The following is a 14046-nucleotide window of genomic DNA, read 5'->3' as shown; positions in this document are numbered from 1 at the left end:
ATGACGCCCCAGAAGTGAAGACAGTCTGTCCTCTCTCTCCCTGCCTTGTTTCAGTTTATAAAAAGTGTGTTGCTCCAACCAGCCAATCAGAAATCAAACCCTATATAGTGTCATCGGGGGTTTAGCCAATCCCAATCGAGGTAGGCCCTCCCTTTGACTCCTCCCACAATTAGGCAGCTCTGCGAGAGGAAGTACATACTCCTGATCCGAAGATGGGCATGTGTGGGCGGAGCCAGTCCAGCTCACACAGACACAGCAGATTCTGAATGAAGCTCATATGATCCAATATTCAAATAGATGGAAATCAAAGAAAAGCTGGATTTGGGGGAACAATACAACAATGGTGGACGACATGCTCCAGATCGAGCTGCGGACGCCACTGAGATGTTGGATTTGTTTGAATTTGAGGATGAACAACAAAACGCGTCTCTCTTCTTCTTCTTGGGTGTGTTTCTGTGGCAGAGTTTCAGCCCCACCTATAGGCCTGGCATTTGTGCTACATGGTTATGAGTCGTTTTCATGGTGTCCTGTGGACAGACACCGGTAGTTCCTGCAGCGATGTCGCGTGGACGGGAAATTTTGATGGATGACAGGGAGAATAAAGACGGTTCTGGCTCTGTGTGGATCGGGCCTAGATTGTCCATGAATTTTAGGATGAAATGTCGCCTGTTGATTGTCTTTCTGAAGCTGAAAATTGTGACATATGTTTGGTTCTGGTAATTTTACAACTTGCATTGTTTTTAGGTTGTGTAGTGGGAAGCACTCTTGCCTCACTCTGATTTGTTCCCCAGTTCGAGTTCAGTCTCCACAGTCCAGAAACAATCATTTCTGATTAATTGGTGTGTGTGAGTGTGTGATGAAACATGTATTTTAATAGCAACTGATGTTTTAAACACTATATATATATATATAGATTCAGAATATACACTTTTTTCGTGGTTGGATGTGTGAAAGAATCACCTCAACTGAGCCATTTTAAGCTTTTTCAAACTGCCAACAGGCAGTAGTTTGGACACCCCGGCACTATAGGAGGCACAACTTTCCAAAATAATTTATCATTCAAATGAATATGAGTATAACTTTTATTTCAGGTTGCAGTTTTCTTTTTTTTAACCCTTTCCAATGTCTTGATTGATATTTCCAACGGCTCATATTTGTGTACATTTTCCTTTGTAAAGCATTTTAAGCTGCAACTTAGCTCTATAATTAAATAGATATTCTTTATTCTTATTACTCTAAACTAACTTTATAATCGCAGCATTTATTTGCAGTCAAATATCCATCCCCAGTGTGAAAGCCTCGAGCGTGAGCCTTAAGTTAAAGCATAATAAGGCGTGACAGGAAACCTTTAGTGTATTTGTACCGCAACCATCCCTCCCAGGTTAGTTCACTCATTAACCAAAAGCACGTTTCTTTATTCTGGAAACAAAAACCGTTTTTCCTCCCGTGTGCATCCACACCTCGATCTTATTAATAAATAACCACCTCATCATTTGCATATCGAGAGATTCATGTTAATTAACTAATTATCACCGCATCTTCACTACAACACATAAAGACACTCATAACATCTCCATCTATTCAGTCTTTCCTCACTATTTATAGTAAAATCTTAATTCTAAATGGTTTTAACGAGGTCTGCGCGTCACCAACACACCGAGCGGAAACATTTCTGCGCGTCGTTCCGTTAGAATAACCAACAAAATGCGCACGCGAGAAGAAAACAACAATATGAGCAGCACGTACCTCTGCTTGTCGATAACATGAAGAAAAATAGTGATTTAATCCGCTCCTGCTGTCACAGCAGCTGCGTTCGGGCCCTGTCCTTCACTGTATGTATGAAAGGTGTGTGTACACACACACACACACACATACATCATACAGCTGCTGCTGATGCGCCTCAGCACGACGAGCCGCTGACGTCACCCTGCGTACGCGGATGGAGAGGCTCCGCGCGCGTGCGCACGTGAGGTAGCAAGTGCTCGCGCGTGTATGTGGTCCGTGTGCTTCTTCAAACAGGGAGGCAATGGAGCAGCTGCCAGGGGCGTAACACGACGATGTCGTGTTATTGTTGCGTTTTGTTTTTCATTTTTGCCTTAAAACAAAAAAATAGACACCAAAATTCAATACGTTACTCCTTGTAATCGTTTTAATTTTTCACTATTGTAAATGGATTTTTATTAGCTTCATTTAAAATTCTTAACTGTTTTAATTGCCCCTTTTGTCTTTTAAATGCACATTTATCTTCTTAATATTTTATTTATATGATTTTAATGTAATTTTATATATATTTTGTTTTTGCCTTTGTGAAGCACATAAACGGTGCCTCACTGCAGTGGATCCCAAACCTTTTTACTACTCTGCCCCCGGTTTGAGAAATACCAACATTTCCATATTCAGCAATAATCATTTAAAACTATATTGATCATAAGGGCTTATTGATTTTATAGTTGAAATAAGTGAGCTAAACACATTTGGTTGTTACTAATGTTTAGCAATATTTAATATGCACTTATCAATAAAAAAAAACATGTAATATGGTTTAAGTATAATAAAATCAATCAAAAAGACATTGTATTACGATATAGTGTCATTTCACATCAAAATAAACAGCAGAACCTCATCAACAGCCATTCTTACATGTTCCAAATACAATTTCAACACCAACCAAATGAACTGCCAAACACCAAAAACACACATTTCATCAACCTGCTTGCCACATTTCGGAAGTCAAGACACCAGCAATTAGTTCAATACATCATTTCTGAGCAGATGTCCAAAAACAAAGCTTAGATTTAATAAATAAAGGAATCCATTGTATACAAATGGCAGAGGTGAACATAGTAACGCATGAGTCAGTAGATCTGTAGAGATCAGACAAGAGCTAAAACACAGTAAATATTGGACTCGTATCCACAAATGAATGTTAATGTCTGTAGCTTGTTGAAATGTCCCCAGGTGGACCAAAAAAAACCAAAAAAATCAATTCAATCACTCAGATGATCAATGCAGGAGTAAGTACAGTGCACACAGCAAACAACAGATGCAGATTCATTATGAGTTCAGACACACGAGAACCAGCCACCGCAGCGGCCCCGGGTTCCCTGCCGAGGCAATTAATGAGAGGAACATTTCATTAAACGGGACTGTCGCAGGTACCACGCAACCGTGCGAAAGAGTTTAGATCTTCACACTGGCTTTGGCATCCGGCCTCTCACCTGCGGATTCAGTAATATGAGACTTGGACTCCTTCGGTTTTCTTAGATTTAAAAACAGTTCAGATGTTTCGAACCAACAAGAGAGAAAGTCCACTTGTCTTCCTGGGGGTCCACCAACAGATAAAGACATTGATATTGTTTGCTCAAGTTATATTATATTAATAAATGGTATATTTTATTCCAATGTATTGGGATCCGGACTCTATTATTTACATCTGTATGTACATATAATACATAACAGGAGACATGAAGTAAAGCGTATATATGCTCAGTTAGATTCCAAATAAAGTCAATGTTTTGCTGCCTTTATAAAGGTTCAGGTTACTATTTAGGCTGCCTTGGATTATATTTCGGTTTCCTGTTGCGTTTATTCATTTATGACAATTTTGTTTTATCCACAAGTACTCATTGTCTTTGAAGATTACAAGCAAAACTTAAAAAATATGTAAAAGTTAACATCAAATATTGAGGTATTATTGCTGTTAGTATTAAATTCTAGTTTCTGTTCCACAAATACAGTGGAAAACTAAACAGACAAGCATAAATACTAAGGTATTGCATGGAATGTGATTAGAGAACAATCAGTGAAAAGTTGGCTGGTTGACTTGGATGTTCCTTCTTATTTTTCACTCATAAAATGCAGGAATATGGTGTTTTTCTAATGTGGTTGTGTTACGCGTATTTCATTTACGGGAGGAAATGTGACCAATATACAGAAATATTTTCTCAAGCAGCAGCGATATTGAAAGAATGTCACGTTTTCGATCCGCCCCGGAGTGAATCGCAACCCGGCAACAGCAGCAACAGCGGCAACGTGTCCTCCGCTGTCAATGCTGCAGGTTTAATTTCCGAATGAGAATCGATAAAGAACCGAATCGGTCAGCAGAATCAAAAATGGAATCGGAATCAGAAAAATCTTATCAATTAGTGGTAAGTTAACTAGTTTGTTAAATAAACAACGACTTAATAGGTTTCTCGTGATGTGCCTCGTTGTGTCGCTTGACTGAGATGTTCGTTCGTTTTCCATCTCGTTCTATATCGGTGATGCGAATTGTTTGACTCCGTAAAAAAAAAAAAAATCCATAACGGTTATTAGTTAGACGCTTTCCTGAATTGAGAGCAGATTTTGAAAAGTGTTGATTTCTTTCATTCCAAAGGTTTTATTTTGGTTGGTTGGTGATGCAAAATAATCAGAAACAAATTGCAGGGGTCCAAGGACAAAAAGGTGAGAAACCACTGCCTTGTAAAAAACAACTGCACAGTGAATGTGTACTCTTTGTCAGATGTGATTCTAACACAGTGTACAGTTCCAAAATGTCCTATACCAGAACTGAACTGTTTTGCATGGACACTTGTCCAGTCCCGTTGCCTGGACAGTCTTTAATCTGCTGATGTAAAACCCGTCCTGCTGTCGAGTTCTGCCTGCGTCCAAAGGATGGCAGTGTAACACAAAGCAACGACAGGGCACCTTTAATAGTCCTCCCTCCTGTTTGGGGCCCCGAGCTTTCATCTGTTGGCTTCAATTTATTTCATCACAGTATACTGCAGCTGATCTAATAGCATGTACATTTTGTTGTCACCTAAAGGGAATTTCTTGTCATGCTCCAAATTGATGTACCTGTTTGTAGCCTTGGACAGTATTTGTGCTGCACAGTCACCGGCGGTGTGTGAGCAGCATGCAGCTCAGACGGTTTTACTGATCAGCCACCGTGAGGTACATTTAAACACTGTGGTTATGGATTTATATTGGGAAAAGTGTGGCTTTATGTAGAGATTTGCAGCTGTAATTTGATTACTGCCAAGGAAATGTTAAGCCCTTTGATCCTTGCTCAGCCTGAGGTCACCTCATGCACAATGTGGCTTGTTTTTTTTGTTTTTTTTACCTCCATCGCAGTATAAAGAAACCTGCATGTTGTATTTGTTGGGATATTTTACATGTCTGGCTGCAGAATACCTTCATGTGTGCATTCTTTGCAGCCCTGACCTGTGACATCCTCTCAAGGCTTCTTGATATGAGCGGATAGATCGAGGGCCTCTTAAGTAGTAGGATGTAATCTCTATAAAGACTGGTGTCCTTCACCCTATCTGATCCCCCTCCTGCACTCCCAACCTTATCTTCCGAGGTCCGAGATGGTATTAAAGCAATTTGAGTTCCCTTAAATAAGACGGGGAAAACAATCAGGGGCCTTAAATTAAGTGATGCCGTTGGGTTTAATTCAATCAGGACTGAGTCAGAGAAATTCCTTCACGATATTGATCAGGGGACATGCGTCACTATTGATTTCCTCTGACATTTCCTTGCTCCTTTTCCTATGCGGTGCGATTTTCAAAGTATTAACACTGAGTTTCTTTCATAGAGCAGATCAGGCCGCGGCGCGTCGATCCAACGCGTCGAGCCCCATTGTCTGGGACCCGGTCCGAGCCCTCATTACGAAGGTCTGCCGCCCCCGGAGAGAGCCCGACCTGACCCCCAAAAATTGCGCAATTGACTTTCTCCATCCGCAGTAATGTGTGGTGATGGGGAACCATGACATTTACATTTGCGCCACTCTGGTATGATCCCTTGCTCGGCACGAGTTTTCGACACAGGCTATAGCTCAAAACGGGTCACAGGATCAAAAGTGTCTCTTTGCCTGAAGGAGGCACTCGGTCGATCCTTTCCATTTCTGCACCAAATGGTGTTTTCTCCCCGCCTCGCTCTCTTCTCCTATCTCCCCCCCCCCCCCCCCCCCCCCCTCCCCCTCCTTCTTCCTCCTCTCTCACCAGTAACTTGCTGGAACACATTTAGATCCTGAGTAGAACTCCTCAGTGCCCACTCATCACTCTGCGTGGTGTTTGAAGATTACTACGCTCAGAGACATCCTCACTGGGCATCCAGGCAGCTTAGAGGCCAAAATCCATAATCCCTTACCCTTCATGGGAATTCTCCATGCACTTCAACATGCTGAAATACAGCCCCGCTGCAGCAGCCACTCATGGCCGAGGAACTACTGCAGCCGGAGGCCGAGATAGATGGATGACATGTCTCAATGAATGTGGGAGAAGTGGAGGAAGTTAGACTTAAAAAATAAGTTATATACCGCGGATAGTTTCTCCTCGGGAACGTAATTGGCGAGCAGAGAGTGAAGGGATGTGTCTCGCAAAGTGTTTTATTCCTAATGTATGCATGCACTTCCACTCCAGACGGTCCAGAAGCATTGGTAACTGCTTTATGTATAGCATAACAGCCCAGAAGACATTATTTACTGAAAAATACGGGTGCACTGGTGGGACTCAGCAGCTGCACGGCTTTTCTACCAGTCGTCTCAATAAAGCGTTTCCTCTACGGCTCGGGTGCCTTATTAAAAAGCGTGAATAAGTGTAGTTCCTTGATTTAGTAATCTGCATGAGCAAGTAATACGTGAAGTTCAGTTGTTGCAGCTGGAGGACCGCTGGGGTTTAAGTTTTTCCTCCTGCAGGCTGCACTCTGGATGCTTTGTTAGTCGGCTGTGCTAAACCCATTTATTAGCTTGGGGAGTTTGTCTTGTAGCACGCAAGAATAACAAAAGTAATCTCATAGTCACATTGGGTGTTTTCTCATTACGAAAGTGTTTCCCAGCTCTGGAGCGTGTCTCCCTTTTATTTATTTATTTTTCACTTGACACAAGCTACAAGGGACGCAAAGAGAAAAGGTCAGAGCAGGGTTTGGTTAAACATCAGGTAGTCGGGTCACATATGTGGAACCAGTGGATTTCACGCTGTACCATCTGGCCACGCAGTGAGGAAATCTCTTTAGGAAATGCTTGGAAATTTTTTGAAAGATGTTTGAAATCCATCTATCCATCCACGGCAGTGGTTGCCAACTAGTGGTCCGTGGGCCAAATCCAGCCCTCCAGCAATAATATCAGGTCCACCAGATGATTGTGAAAATCTGAGGCACCTGTTTCACGGAGGCAGTCACAGCATCGATTGCCGTTCGTCGACTGCAGCATTTTGATCCGTTTCACACCGTTCTGGAAGTTGAGGTCACGTTCCACCTATTGATGTTGGGAGTATGAACGAATCGCTCAAAACCTGGAGAGCTAATTTTGTGTTTTAAGCAGGAGGTGTCAGAAACGTTACCACACGGAAAACTGGCTTGTGGCAGCCAAAGGGTTAAAGACCACATTGGTGGTTTTTGACCCTTCGACGCCGGCCCTTCCTGACGTTGTGAAGCAGAATCCAGCAAGCGGTGGATTGTTCACTCACTAATAAGGAACGTGAGCTGGCTTCAGACCGGGACAGGTTAGTTTTGACCCTACCGATGATTTGTTGTTGCAATACTAATCCTCAACTGTTAGCGTAGCCACCGGCGTCAGAAACTCACAAACTCCACACAGAAAGGGCTGGCAGGCACGAGAACAAACACCTTCTTGCTGGGAGGCAAGAAGGCTAACCACTGCTCCACTGTCTGGCCCTGATTCTCCAAATACCTTCATCTGCTTTTCATTTCAATCTCACTAAGAGTCCCCTTTGTATCAAAAAACAAATAAAAGTCCAGTATTATTGTGTAAAACTGTGTGTATTTATGATTAAAAATTGTGTTTAAAAAAATATTGCTTCCCAAAATGTTTTTGTTTGCATTTACTTTTACCAATAACTTTAATCTGACAATTGTGTCTTAATATTGGTACTGTTCCTTTAAAGGTCCCAGATTATGCAAAATTCCCTTTGTAATCGTTTTATATCAGTAATATGTGTCTCCATAGCCCGTGTATGAGGCCTCAGAAGTGAAGAAAGTCTGTCATTTTCCTCACTTGCTTGCTCAAATTTGAGCCTATTTGTGCTCATACAGGCAAATGAGAGATTTTCCCTTCATGACCTCACACGGGGAAATAACCACTCCTTCTCGTAGTGGATACTCCCTTGGATCCTCTCACAGGTAGACAAGCTCTGCGCTCTAAAATTATGAGCGGGCGCCAATTTTTTTCTCCTCGCAAATGCTACCAGAAAACAGACATGGAGTAGGCGTGACCAGACACAGCTCGTTAGCATTTAAAGGTACAGACACAGAAACAGCCTGTTCTCAATGGAGCTCAGTGGAGGGACTTTTAGACTGGCTGGAATTCAGCACCCAGGCAGAATTTAGGGGAAAAACAGTTTGAACACAATGTTGTTGGAACTCTGATAACTATGTGAAATTGTTGAATAATTGTATACTATGGGACCTTTAAACTGAGCGACCACTCCCATGATGCACCACAGAAGATTTGAAATGGGCCCAAGGTCGGTTTGCCTTTAAAAAAAAAAAAGTGAACTGTGCAGATGATGAAATGTGTTTTTTTTCTTGTCAGTGAGGACACGGCCACCTCACCCAGACCTCAGCCCGGCACATGTTGCTTTTTCCTGGTGAAAATGTCAGTGCGAGTGCCCTTGGTCGGCAAGGAGCTGGATGGCTACCCAGCACTACCGGCCTAACCTGTATCAGAGCCGTGCAGCCCCCTTTCCAGCCCCCCCCCCCCCCCCCCCCCCCCCACTGTTTGGCATGCGTCGTGGCACCGAGCGCTGAGGGCAGAGCGAGTCACCGAGCTGGCACCGGCCTCAACCCGTTCAAGGTTACTCTTTGATTTAATGGTGATGCATTTTTTAAAACCGCATCACCCCCCCCCCCCCTCTCTCTCTCGCCACAGTGCCTAGTCCATCTCTGTCACAAACACTGGCTGTGCAGCTCACCTTTAGCAGTGGAAGCACCAGGAGAGGTTGTTTAAGATATAAATCAATGGCAAACGAAGAGCCACGGCCCCGGCACCGGCCGCCCCTGATTGTTTTACCTCCCGGCCGGTTTTAAAGGCCGGACGGTGAAGGAAAACTGTTCTATATATTTACTCTATGACACGGCAGAATAGTCCACTCATCATGTAGACAGCTTTTTGTATGGGCACTTAAAATTACCACCGGGTGCAGAGCCTTGAAGTTTTTTTTTTTTTTTTTTGCAACATGAAACGAGGTGAAATCTTCTGCCAGCCTCCAGATGTAAACGACTGAGAAACATTTCCAGTGTTTGATCAAAATAGAATCACCTGGCGCCATACTCCAGAGACGTTTTTGACAAGGTGAGTGTCTGCAATTGTCACCTCGCTGGTGTTGTTTCAATAAATCTCCAGCTGCAGAAGCGTGCGTCGGGAAAAATAGATTTTCAACCAGTTGCTGTTTCCCGGCGAAGTGCAGCCTCGTGTGAACGGGCCTAATTGTCGGGAGGAGGAGGGTTGGCGCACTTGCCACACACAGATATGTTCAAGACGATCAAACACACATTTAACTTTTCTTCGTTTTCTTAACTGAAATTAAATCTGAGCCATTCAGGCACGAGAACATCGGGCTTTGTGTGCCGTGGCAGCCTGTTATGGTTGGAGATGAGGATTTCTGATAGAAAAAAAAAAAGCGATAAATCAGAGGATAGAAACGGGCCCATATTCATGAGCCGTGTAATCCTCTTATATCTCATGTCATTTTGAAAAGCAAACACATCTTTGCTATCAATACTTGACTGTGTCTGGTTTGATAATACCCCCCACCCCCACACCCCCATCCAACCTACAAGTAAAGACGATGAGAAACCTTATGATGAGTGACTTTACCAGATCTAAGCTGAGGCGTGTGTGTGTGTGTGTGTGTGTGTGTGTGTGTGTGTGTGTGTGTGTGTGTGTGTGTGTGTGTGTGTGTGTGTTGGAGAGAAACCATCAAGCTCCATTCATGATTATGATCAGTTGTATCAAGCGAGGAACAAGCCTCCAGTATTTTCGTATCTGTCGCTTAAATTCAGTTTGTCTTGCGAGTTGTCCCTCATAAAATTTGCTTTCAACTCCAAATGCACGCCTCTACATTTGAAAAAAAAACAACAATAATTAAGACTTCTATTAATTTTCACTCGCGCCTAAATTCAGCTTGGAGGGATTTTTATTTTTGTGTGTGTGTGTGTGTGTGTGTGTGTGTGTGTGTGTGTGTGTGGAGTTTGCATGTTCTTCCTGTGCAGGAGGACGTTTTGAGGTTAATTTCCAACCAAGATAGAGTGTCTGTTTGCGTGACAACGGAACTCGGAGACACTGAAAGCGGCTTCCAAGGTGGAAGTTTTCAAAAACACTCCAACGCCGTCGCCATGGAGATGAGGGAAAACCTAATTTTCTGAAAACACTCAGTGTAGATGGTGGAAACACTGCTAGTGGACATGTGCACCACAGCCGTAGATAAAAGTTCTTCTGCACATGCTCAGCAGACGGACATTAAGAACAATATTTCCTCCTGTGTCATGACTCCATATTCTCCTGGGACTTGGTTATTTTGACAGTCACTGTAATAACAATCCAACTTGGTCGTCTGTCCACTAGAATGTCTTTCCATTGTTATTGTTTATGGTGTATTATTTTTTTCCATGTATGATTTCAATGCAAAAACAAACAACAGCACCCCCTAGTGACCTGGAATGCTAACTACATCATTTTCAGCATTTCTGCTGTTTCCATGTAAACAGGCAACGTTTTTAAAATGTTAAGTATAAAAACAAGTTTTCTGAACTGAAAATGCAAAAACTATGTATATTACCTTTGAAAGCCATGCAGACACGGCCTAAACTTGCCTGTGGGTGTGAATGTCATTGTGTTTGGTCGTCATCATAAACAACGTTTAACCCCGTGAAGCCTGAATCATAAAAATTCATTCATTCAATCATTAATTGCAAGAAAATGCTTTATTTAACCTTTATCCCAAATGCATTTTATTCCCGACAACATTTTAATTACTTTGAATCTAATGAAATTAACTCGTCATGCAACAATGCCAAACTGTTAGAGCCATGGTGGCGGAAGAGGAGCTCTGAGCCAGGTGTATATGTGGGTCGGTGTAAAAGAAGATTTTTTATTTTTTTTTGGAACTGGACTGGAAAAAAAAAATGTTAGGTACCCTCTGGAGAGCGAAATGGTGAGAAAGATCACCCAGAAGATGATGGAATTTATCGCTTTGGACAACCAGCCCCTCTCCTTGGTGGAGTGCTGGGTTTTCCAGTCTTTTAAAGCTTTTGGTTTTGTGGTATTGTCCTGCCATCGCAACATCACATTTCAGATACCGCTCTACCGGAGCTGTACATTAAATTTTAGTGCACTTTTATCAAGGACCTTGCTTCTCCAGCCAACCTGTTATATAGTGGAACGTTCTGATCGATTTCACGAAATACTGTTTCTTGGAGTTTATTATCGTTTTCTTTTAGTCAGACTTCTGTCATAGATTCAATCATCTTCTGGGAATTGTGATTTTACTTTTTTGTAGTTGTGACTGAGTCAAGTTAAAATAAATTCTCACATCATCCTGAGAAGAATTTTGATTCTATAAGTGAGTTTTACAATAATTGCAGCTCAGCAAAGCTTCTTGCAATGAACCTTTTTCTTTTAGACGACTAAGTTGCTACGATAACATATTATAACTATTTTTCCAATATAGCAATAGCAATGTAAGTGACGGATCGGGAAAGCGTCTGCAATGGCCGATACTCAAATCTGAAGAATCGGATCGGTATCGCGGGCCACGGAGTGTGTTTGGGTAGTCCCTAGAAAACCTAAAGTCTGCTAAAAGAAGACGTGGGGAGCCGGCTGTTGAAAAGCCTCAATAAACACACTACGTCTTGTGTGTTAAGCAATTAGCGTAAACTCCTCCCAGGATTTTGGGGCAAAGCACATTCTACATTCATGAACGATGGATGAATGGACAAAAAAAAACAAACATGTCTGCCTGTGATGCAGTTCCAGTTGTTTTTTTTTTTTTTAAATCCTCACATCAGCGTCTAGAAGTAATCTGTAACCTTTGATCTGAGCTAATTCTCTGCTCACCTCCTCCTCGCACCCCGACACTCTTTCAGTGCGGAAATCCACACAGTCCAAGAAGGGTAAAAAAAAAAAGTAGAAGAAGAAGAAGCCTGACAACATGTGAGAACGTCTCTCGTCTCCTAATAACCCACTGAAGGGTGGAGACTTGGAGACGTTGGGTGTTGAAAGCCGGCGCCCGGCTGACAGACGTCTGAAAGCCGCCTCGGTTCTTTCATTCGGCTGATGAGCCGAGCATTAGATCGTAGGATGTGCAAACAGCCAAAAATGGGAGAATTAAGACGGCGGCTCCTGTCAGCCATTATCCGGCGTGGCGAGAATTGACAGCGCCGCCATGCTAACATCCATTAGAGCAATTAGCGGCGGCGCACAGGTGTCCCGCGTTCCGGCGCGCGAGACCTTCTATTAAAAGCTTCCAGATTCGACGGAAATTTCCACACCCCATCCGGAGACAGAGCCGCGCGCCAAACGTAATATAAGCAGTGGGACGGAATTAAACAGAGCGTAAACTTAATTTCATGTTGCCACAATTCATTCGATTCATATGGGCTTAATAGTATTGTTCATTTTCCTGCATATTTAGGGTTTGAAGTGTTCGTACCTGGTTGTGTCTGGGGGGCATTAAGTCTGACTAATGAAATGACTCTATCCTCTGCGGCGTTTTTAATCTATTCACTGCGAAAGTAATTGACAAGCCCACAGTATGTGCATTAGGATAGCTCCGGCACCAAAGGACAGCTGTCACTAAAGCAATTAAAATGACAAAGGTTAATTAATTCTCTCTAGTTTTTTACCTGATATGAGACATTCACAATGAGTGAGTTTTCATTTTCAGAGGAGTAATAGTGTTTTGAGGACAGTAATTTATTTGGTATTTATGGAAAAATAAATAAATAAAGGGAGGTTAAAAAAAAAAAAAAAAACAGCAGCCATTGTCTGATAGAGCCTTTAATATGTCAATACCTCACACAAAACTGTGCCCCCAGGACAGCTTCAGCCCCAGATTTGAAATGAATTCTGCAACAGGACATGATCTGAAATGACAATTGGTTGTTTTTTTTTTTTTTCTTCCCCACGTTTCTTTCCTTTAAAGCAAGATACCCATTGTTCTCTGTGAAGCGGCACAGCAAACTGAGTGTGATTTGCTTATAAATGAGGGAGGATGTTTTACACTTAAGCATGTCATTTGAGGGGAAACGCCACCATCGGAGTAACACAGCTTTACGGCGGTTTTGGAGGGGGCGGGGGGCGGGGGAGCGTAAGAAGAAGAAAAAAAATAAATAAAAGAGGAACCAAGATGCAAATAATTACTATGCCAACCACCTCTGACACCACGAGAGCAGAACCCGAGAACTTTCTAATCCAGCGAAATGTCAGCGCTACGTTCGCAGCCCTCCCTCACTGTGAATCTCCACAGGCTGCCAAAAGGCCAGTGGTTAGTCATCTGTTTACTCCTGCAGCTGCTGGGTGTCATTGGGACTCTGAAGGAGAAATCCCATGATTCTCTCTGCCATTTCTGACAGCTCCCGCCCAGACCACATTAATCAGGGATTGTGGGCGAGCTCGGGGATAGACGGCGGGCGTGGATGGCTCCGGCCCAGGACGCCTGAACCCAGGGACCAGATCTGTGCCCAAAGATAACTTAGATGTCTGAACGGAGCGGCGTTGCGGCAACGCCACGATGGAAACGGCGAGTTTTGGTAATGGGGCTTTGGAATTAAGACACTTAAATAAAATCAGGGGGTTTCAAACACGTGATCCGTGGGCTTCAGGAGACGATAACTGACCGTTTGGAGACACAAACGGAAGCGTGAAGCGCAGCAGCCCAGAGGTCAGTGACGCGGTCGTCAAAGTGACCTTATTGCCAGGGAAAACAGGATTAGATAATTAGTTTGGGAAAGCATGCGAGAAGCCGCAGCGATCTTGTGTTTCAAGACTTCTGAAGAGAAACTTTGACCTTGAATGTGAAGGATCACATTTTGAGTATTCAACATAAAAAA

Source organism: Lipophrys pholis (genome assembly GCF_963383615.2).
Source record: "Lipophrys pholis genome assembly, chromosome: 9".
NCBI lineage: Eukaryota > Metazoa > Chordata > Actinopteri > Blenniiformes > Blenniidae > Lipophrys > Lipophrys pholis.
This window is presented reverse-complemented; position numbering follows the sequence as displayed.